Raw genomic sequence first — 8035 nt, 5'->3', positions numbered from 1 at the left:
CACTGCTTTTTCCTCAAACCAACATATAGACGACTACGCAACTTCGAAGTCACGTATATACGTGACTTGTGTTCATGAAAATTGCGTATGAGATTTAAAACACTGAAGTTTCACACTTTCAGCTCCCCCTGAGTTTGTTATGTCTGTACACTATGCTATGCCACATCTTTCTGACTGTACTTCCTTCTTCTTCCATATCTTCGAGTGTGATGATGTTTTCTCCTTTTGGTATGGTGCCCAAAATTTTCTCTTGCATTCCTTTGCTATATGTCCAAACTTGTTACATGCATAACATCTTACATGTTTCATATTCCTTCTATAACAGTCAATGGCTTTGTGACCAAACATATTGCAAGAAAAACAATATCCCTTAAAGTACCTAGAAGCTAATGATCTTTCTGTGTGACGGTCTTGAACCATTCTACTTCTGCATCTCACTGCAACATGTCCAAAATTATGACATATAAAACATTCAACATTATTCATCAGAGGAAATAATCGACTATCACTTCCATAGTTAGGAGTAAAAGATTTTCTTTGAAGACTTTCTTTCCTTGGTTGTTGATGGGGTTGACTTTGCATCTTGTTGAGAATTTCAGATTTTGCATTAGAGTTCCTTGCCTCATCTTGAGAACTAGATTCACCTTCAATAGATTCATGAAAATGAAGACCAGTTTTGATGGTAGGAGACCTTTGACTACTAAGAATATTATCCAAAATCTTAGTACTATCTTGAAATCATAACAGTTTATCCTTTTCTTCTAATTTACCTTTTAAGATATTTACCTCAACCTGATATTGTTCTTCCTTTTCAAGATATTGTTTTTTCATGATTTCTTCAGCCTTTCTTCCTTCTTCCACTTGTTTCCTTAATTTGAGAATCGCATCTGATTGAGGTAGTTCTTCATTCTGCTTATTTGATTTTTCAAGATCTTCTTTTAGAGAGAGGATCTTAGCTTAGAGACTTTCATAGTAACTGGATCTATCTTTAAGTCTCTTGATTGTTGTACTCTTTTCATTTACTTCATTTCTTAATGATGTCATTTCATCCTACAACTTTTGACATTGATCTTCCTTTTCCTTGTACTAAGCTTTTAATCTGGTAACTTCTTCTCTGAAGGCACACTCCCTTTTGTTAAATAGATCTTGTTGATCTCTGATTTTATCTGCGAGTCTTTTAACTTCTGCCTCTATGTTTCTTTCACGATCACTTTCAATATCTTCAACATTGCTTGAACAGAGAAAAGTATCACTAGAAGACCAAAAATTTGTACCTGATACTTCTTTTGCTTGTTCATCTTCAATTTGAGGTGATTCTGAATCTGAATACTTGCTTCCACCTAACGGCCAATTGTCTCTCCTGTTGTCACTATTCCTTTGAGATGTCTTCTTTTTCTGAGGCACTTTCTTCTTTAGCTTCTTTCCCATTGTTTCTACGGATCTCCTTCAAGCGATCAAGCTTCTGCCAAAGGACTTGCTTTGATACCAATTGTTGGAAATAATACTGAGATAGGGGGGGTGAATCAGTATTAGTCAAATCAATAACTTTTTCTTTTCATACTTTGATTTATATACACTACTTCAATGAAGGTAACTCACGTGTACACGCAACTATATTTAAGGCAACGAACGTATATCCAACAAACTTATGAGTCAGTTAATTCATCATATGTTGATATTTAGTTAGTGCATCAGTACTTCATTAACCATATAAACAGTAACCATGAGCAGTAATAACAAAACAAGCCATCACATGTAAGAAACACACATGAACACCAAGATTTAAGGTGGAAACCCAATGCGGGACAAAAACCACATATTGTTGTCTTCTTTTAATATAATAAAAACATATTTACAATCTTGTATTGGTGCAAACTCATACCAGTACACAGGCACCTACCTGCAGAAGGCTACAACCTTCTCTGGTTTTCCAATTACTACTGGAAGGGAGCTCCAACCCCTGATCAAATCACCAACCACTACTGGCAGGAAGCTTCGACTTCCTCACTGATGGCTCCAAACCTCAGTATCCTCCAGGGACCACATTTCATGAATTTTTAGATTGGATACTCTTGGTACACAATACTACAATATGAAGGCGACGTTTCATCAAATTTTCACACTGGACCCATTAATAAAATTGAAGCTCAAAATCAATCACCACTGCAATACAACCAACAAAACCAATAATTGAAACTCAATCATCAATCTCTGACATAACTGAAATGAATCATCAATCTCTGAATCAACCATAACTAAATCAATCAATCACTAAAACCTCTGACATACTGAATCAACCATTCATTCAAACTTAATCAAATTCAACCAATCAACTGGAATAGACAGATCACTATAACCAGTACATAGATTTGAACCCAGAACACTGCATCATCAACCAAAACTAACTGTAACCTCAAAAGGCATGTGTTCGAATGTATACGCTTCTTTAATGAAGAAAACTTGCATGTATACGCTACTTCCTTTTGCCCAACCTGTGTATACCTCTAAAGATACTGAATCATAAAACCTCTGAACCACAAACTGTACCAATCAGTGACATTCTGAAGATCTACTGTCATATTACAGAGTTCTAAACAGATAGCAACAAGGATCACCCTTCCTTCTCAATCAATTAATCAATGAGACACAAACTCGTTATGCATTCAGTTTTACTTTCAGTTCTAAGAAGACTTCATTAACAGACAACAGTAAAACAATAGCACTGATCTGATAGATCAGTCATCCTTGAACATCAAGCTTTTCTTCTACATACGCTACTTGGAAGAGCCGAACTAGTGTGTATACACACCTTCATCAAAGCAAACCAATGTACAGATCTGCAAATACTAACTTAAAAACTTCACAGCTATTCCAAACTTCAGTCATACCCAAATCATAACATTTGTAGAATAAAACACACATTAGTATTTAGATCTAGATTATCCATTATCAAACCACATAATGATAATATATTTTAGGTCTTATGATCCCAATCCATCATCCATCATCAACCACATAGGTGCATCGTTAGTTCAGATCAAGCAAAGCATTATAAACCCATAACCTGCATATTTGATCTAACACTTCATAAGATATTCAATACTTGCACACCCTGGCCTAATGATCATTTCCTCTTTATATAGTTAGATCCTTTGTCAATACCTCGAACCAAAACCACTTAGGACCAAATACCTAGGGTCAATACCTCAGACCAAATACGCTGGACCAAATACCTTGGACCAATACCTTGGACCAAAACCTTGGTTGTTCAACATGTACGCGTTTTTCCTCCTATGGGTGTGCATGTATATGTATTTGCTTCTTTTGTTTTGTTAACCCGCATGTATACGCTTCTTGGACAAAGTGAGTCAGCGTATACTTCTTAAACCACTCTCTTTATTCAATCTCTGGAGTTTGATCTGTAAGTTAACCTGTTGGACTGTGAACTGTCATCTGTGTGAGTTTCCATCAAGGACAACACCTATATCATAATGCCAACATGAGCAACCACTAGCCCAATTTCTCAACTAAAAACAGAGAAGTAGGGTAGGTGCAATCTGACATCTCATAATGAAAACAAAAGACTAGAAAATTGGAGGAAACTAATACAATGTTATCCAAGTCAATGGGGTTCTTGAATTAGAAGGTTAGGGAAGTAGAAATCATGCAAAACATCAAACACCATTCACAAGGTGAGTAGCAGAAAAATTGGATAGCTGCAACAAAGGAGAAAATGAGCTATTGAGGAGTTGAACCAACCCCTAATATACCAGATTAGCGAGATCAAAGAGGGTCATGATAACCCCCCACATAATAGAGAGGGCAGCGTGAGTATCACATGGAAAAGTCACCAACCAAGAAATCATGATTGCTAATCATCATACAAAGCAATAAGCTAGTCATTTCTAACATCTAAGTTGTTTTCTATCTTAGCAAATGTTGGGATTTTTTATAAGGCCCTGCCTCCAGTTTGTTTATATCTTCATCTACAAGAATGATAGTCAAGTAGAAATGGGTTATGATTCCCATATTGTAGTTCATAGTAAGAACCATAGTAAGTTGCAGGTATGAGGAATATTTATTACAAACCGAGATAGCAGATAGATTCATTTGGGAATTCAAGAAGGGGGTTTTCTATATATAATTACCCTGGTATAATGAGAGTAGAACTCATAAATTGATGGTGTTGGTATCACAGAGAAAAAGGTAATGAAAGGGATTAGGTGAATATTGTAACCATTTTGAATCAATTGAAATATTTGTGTATATGAAATTGGCATTAGAGCCTAAAGCAAAGACTTAATGTGGAGAAGGGCATGATTTCAAAGCTAGGAATTATGAGATGAAATACTAGCATACAAAAAGAGAAACCTCTATATTAGAAGGATGAGAGGAAAACATTTAAAAGATGCCTAGTGTTCCAATTAGACATATGTGTCTTGGAAATGTGAGATGGACTCAGAGAGGATAGTCGATTTGTGATCTTTGCAATAACGTTTTAAGTATAGAACTTGAATGTCATGAAGTATAATGTCCCTATGAGCTATGTTGGAGAAGTTGTGGTTCAAGACTTTATTAGCTTTTTCTTCTGATGTTTTTTTATCATAGTAATGGATATGCAAAAATGATCATCCAATAGATGTGCGTTGGAGGGAAAATCGCCTTGTATATAATTTAATGCCAGGAAGGAGATTGATGTTGAAAATGCATTGAATGGGTTGAGATCCATTGCAAAATATGTATAGGAATGCGTTGGAATTTTACAATTCCATTATTAAATTGATTTTCTGGAAAGTGTGGCATCTTGTGCTCTCATTGGAAATTTCCCTTGATGGTTTTGATAACTCCAATTGTTGTTGGAATTCTAAAATAAAAAATGTGTGCAAATACTTAGAACCTCATTATTTGTGAATTGTGCAAGGGTTGCACTAAGTTCCAAAGGAGAGGGCATAATTCCTTTTTGGAAATGGGTATGGTATGGGAATTACCTCTCGATATAAAGATTTATGAGGTAAGATGAATTAATATTTTATTGCCTTGGTTCAAACTGGAATACGTTTGTTTGTATGAAGACATGGACTTCACGATGTTCCCATAAGGTGGTCTTCTAGATAAAGACACCGCGGAAAAGGAACAAAACTGTGGTAACATGGTTGCATTGGGAATGCATGAAAGAGCATATCTATGTGAGATGTGAAAACACCCATTTTGAGTGTATTGGAGGGAACAAAGTGCAAAGTGGAATATCAAGGAAGGTAAATATGTATAAATGATTGAATGCTAGTAGTTTGAAAATCTTGCCAACATTTTGGGTGGCATCACAATGGCATCACTTCCTCTTGTATTTGAGTTGCAAGCTCTCACGTTGGTGCCAAAAAAAGTATTGTGGCCCATCTGAATGTTGTTACAATGGCGTTGAAGATGAATAAATGCAGGTAAAAGATAACTTAATGTTTTCCCAGAACTTTTTTTGGCAATGGCTACTATGTCCTGATTTTGCATAGAAATAGGCCATGATTGTGCCTGTATTGGAGTGGGGGAGGAGAATCCTGCATTTTGTAGCTCAAAAACCCAACATTTGAAACAATATTAGAAATTTTGTATCACAAATTAGCCTATATACTGTAAATGCAATACCATCAATTAGTCTATCCAAAAACATCACAAAATTGAACATATCAGTAACAAAGAAGAAGCATTTCCAATGCACATGGTTTCTTGTTGAAGCAACTGTGACAAAAGCATTGGGATTCTTCACAAGATATATGGCTGGCCCAAAAACATTGGCAGTCATGAACCCATCCTGTGACTTGAAATCCACCCTCAGACAATGATCCCCCAACAAACAGGCCCCAACTACATGAAGGCCAAGTAGGAGAGCAAGGAGTAGTGTTTCTGTTGTATAGTAGTAAAACCTACAATGTATGCTCCTCTCTAGAGAAAATATCATACCTGCAACAAGTACAAGGGATAACAAACAAGTGGTTTTGGCACTAAACACATCGTGGATTGTAACTTGTTATCCTGGTTAAAAAGTAACGGGGATGTCAATCACATAAAAGCATAGTTGCTAATAATAATTGAAAAAACCAAGACAAATAATACTCAACTATAGGGGAGAAGAGACACAATTAACCCACAAACTTCTCAGATACAATCGAAAAAATGAGAAAGTAGACAATATTACCTCTCAAAGAATCTCTGATGGAAATCCATTCTGGTTAAATGTCATAAAAGGGGTAGGAACATTATTTCCCTAAGAAATGCCTACCCATTTATAAAAATTCAAATGATAAATGTTTGCAAGAAAAATCCACATAGCAATGTCACAATACCATACATAGTGACAAACCTTCCTCTAACAATCTAGTCTACATTCCCACTATTAGTACAACCACAACAATTTTAGAAAATATGGAAGAGAATTTGAAAACTGAATGTGAAAATAGACTCGAGTAGTGAGAAATGCTTTGAGAAAATATCCAAATCATCACCCAAAACATTGGAAATTCTTACAAGAACAAAATCATGTATTCTATTTCATAAAATTAGTCAAAGCTACCTCCCCAAACAAATGTACAAAAGTAGATATCTTGAAACATGAACAACTTTCAGAGCTGTGAAAGCATCTTATAAATGAAAAGGATACCTGGGTTGAAACCTCATGCTGCCTTCAATAGGCCTCAACTGTTGTGGAATTAGGAAGTTCAACATTTCCTTGCATCCTTGGAGTCGGTTTGACATTGGGATTTGGGTAATTGGTTCCATTTGGAACTTATACAAATCGATAGATTGGTGTGGGCCAAGACTAGCTGGTACACTGGAACCATTACCAAACCCAGGTGGAACATGTGAGGAGTTCGTCCCCAGCATAATATGCTACACATAACAACCAAACAATATAAATACTTCATTTGTAAAGATGACACATAGAATTAACAAACAACAAAACATTTTTTCAAAATCTTGTGTTACTTGGGAGGTTTCTAACACCCAGAAAACCTTAGTAAATGAGACTTTAGTTTCACAATTTTTTAGAAATGTTTTAAAAATCCATTAAAATAATTTTTTAAATAACATTTGACTAGCAACAAAATAAAAATTGTAACATGGGTGTTTAACCACAGAAACCAACAAGTTCAATCAAACTCTAATTAAAACTAGCTTTCATCATTGATGTCTTCTTTCTGATCGAGTTTCCATCGATCCTCAAGTGCTAGATGTTATTAACAATCCCACTCATCTTGTGCTCAAAGTCACCTTGCATTTGAGAGTGAACATTGCTAGATTGATTTTTGTGGTGAACATCAAGTTAATTGTGGTAGCAGTGCTCATCCCATTTAAGATAACAAAGGACAACTGTAATGATGATGATAGCCTTGATTGGGCTTACTACTCTTAGATCAAGGTAGAGGAGCTTGTGAGTGTATCACTACTCCCTGTTTAGTTGAAATTAAGGTACAAGAATGTGATGAAAACAACATCAACAACCATTTCTCCTTGGCCCTAGACTAAGAATAGAGAAATAAAGTGAGAAGGTGAGGATGAAGGTTGTGGCAGTAAATAATGAATGAGATATGATCTTCCTAGAGGGACAGAAATATGGTTCTATGATGATATCCCTTTGAAATTTGTGCATAATCAAGCTATCTATCTCCATGTGAGCTACTCAAATAAAGGAAGATATTGTTGCGTTGTGTAAGTCTAGCAACATGGAGAACCTGTGAACTATATGTGATGTGCTACCATGCACTTCCAGAACTGAAAGAATGCATTGAAGAGCCTAGTTATGTAAAGACACTAGAGAACAATCAACAAACGAGCTTTTGTTGGTTGTGATGTGGAGCAGTTGCAATGATATTTCATTGGATTTTGGATGCAATTCACACACCAATGGGGAGAAAAGTAGAGAGAAACAACAATGGAATTGATGATGGGTGCAAGGCCAAAAATTTTAGCAATCAAATGTTAATATTTTCTCTAGATGCAAGCCATGTCCAGCCATAATGGAACATGAATGGATGGAACCACTTGG

This window comes from Pinus tabuliformis, chromosome 8 (genome assembly GCF_031772625.1).
Source record: "Pinus tabuliformis cultivar Carrire ecotype Pingquan chromosome 8, CPIR1, whole genome shotgun sequence".
NCBI lineage: Eukaryota > Viridiplantae > Streptophyta > Pinopsida > Pinales > Pinaceae > Pinus > Pinus tabuliformis.
Note: the sequence above shows the minus strand (reverse complement) of the source record.